At 50.8% G+C, this 1,530-nt stretch overlaps 1 long non-coding RNA gene across 1 annotated transcript in view; it reads left to right on the forward strand.

The window, feature by feature from the left end:
* LOC121031345 (uncharacterized) overlaps positions 1-756 on the forward strand; it is a 1,164-nt gene extending 408 nt beyond the window's left edge. The window contains exon 2 of the long non-coding RNA XR_005790699.1: positions 433-756. This is a non-coding gene — a long non-coding RNA (uncharacterized LOC121031345). The remainder of the gene's footprint in view (positions 1-432) is intronic.
* Positions 757-1,530: the final 774 nt, after the last annotated feature.

Below are 1,530 nucleotides of genomic sequence, written 5' to 3' on the forward strand. Positions count from 1 at the left end.
GGGTGCGCAGAGAGAGAGGGAGACACAGAATCCAAAGCAGGTTCCAGGCTCTGAGCTGTCAGCACAGAGCCTGATGCGGGGGCTCGAACCCATGAACTGTGAGATCGTGACCTGAGCCGAAGCCGGACACTCAGCAGACTGAGCCACCCAGGCACCTCACTTAGCCAAATATTTTAAAGGCTGCCTAGGAACTTCTGCGAGAGACAGAGAGAGAGAGAGATTGAGAGAGATTGAGAGAGAAGGAGCTGACCCTGCAGACCAAAGCCTTCAGACAACGAGGTGACAGTGACATGAGGGCCCAGCGTTCTCCGCTCGGGACTGTTCAGGAAGAGCAGGAGGAATGCAAACTAAACCCCATCGTTATTTATTTCTTTGAATGTAACAAACCTTGTTAATTCAGACTCTACTGATCTTGGGTATTTCCTCCCAAAGTGGGTGGAACCTGCATTTCCCACGGCGCCCAAGGAAGACGTGTCAGCCAAAATGAGGAAAAGGGAGAAGTTACACTGGAGCTGTGTCTCCTTTAGCGGCTTTTCAGGCTTCTTCAGCAGGACCCACGGTGAGAAAGACATTTTACCTGAGGGCGCGCACACACACACACACACACACACACACACTTGTGGGCATCTACGCAGGACTAAAACAAAAGTTTTACAAACAATACCAACCCTTCCTAGGTATGAAGCCTCCTGCTATTTTCTATTGTATTTTATTTCATTAAAAAAAAAAAAAAAGATGCTGGTCACACCCACTCAAGTGATTTGATGATCTATTAATGGATTGCCAGCTGCGGTTTGAAAAACACCACCTCCCAGGTGCTGGGGCCTCGACACTTCTCACAGCTGCAGTGGGGGCCGGAGGACCGATTCCGCAGAAAATGCTTTTTGGTGAATGGATAATGAAGTTTGTCTGTCAATTTAGCACAGCATGGGCAAGGTACCCCTGAAAGTTAATAAGAAAACACTAGGTAACATCCCCCCAAAATACTGGGGCAAATGTGATTTTCACCCACCGCAGTTGATCGTGAACATCTGAAATTAAAACCACCCCTCCTAGCCCAGGAGAGCTGGGCCGGGCCTTTATCTCTAGGAATGACAGCAGCATTTGAACAACAACCCTGTGTCCTTCCCCTGGGCATCGTGGCCCCTCTCAGGGACATGTGAGCCACGTGGCCCCACGGGCACTGTCCTCCTTCGCAGCCCCCTCGGGGTAGGGCGGGCAGTCTTATTTCCGCTCTGCAAAAGGGGAAACCCAGGGCCGGGAGGCAAGGTGTCTTCCTAAGATTATACAGTCAGTCATGAGTTGAGTTCTGCTTTTTCGATTCCTGGTCTAGCATTCTCCTGCTCTAGTGAATTCCTTGCCGGTTCACCTTTCCTAGGGAACTCATCCCACAACATTTTGGGGGCCCTTTGGCAAGACAAGCCGGGGGCCTGACCCATGGCATCCTTCCCGCTTGGGTGTGAAGCCGTGTGTCGGGCCAAGGGCCCATTTGGAGGTGGACAATGGTAAGTCCTGGAAATGCATGTTTTA

This window comes from Herpailurus yagouaroundi, unplaced genomic scaffold (assembly GCF_014898765.1).
Source record: "Herpailurus yagouaroundi ecotype Mexico unplaced genomic scaffold, PumYag 141, whole genome shotgun sequence".
NCBI lineage: Eukaryota > Metazoa > Chordata > Mammalia > Carnivora > Felidae > Herpailurus > Herpailurus yagouaroundi.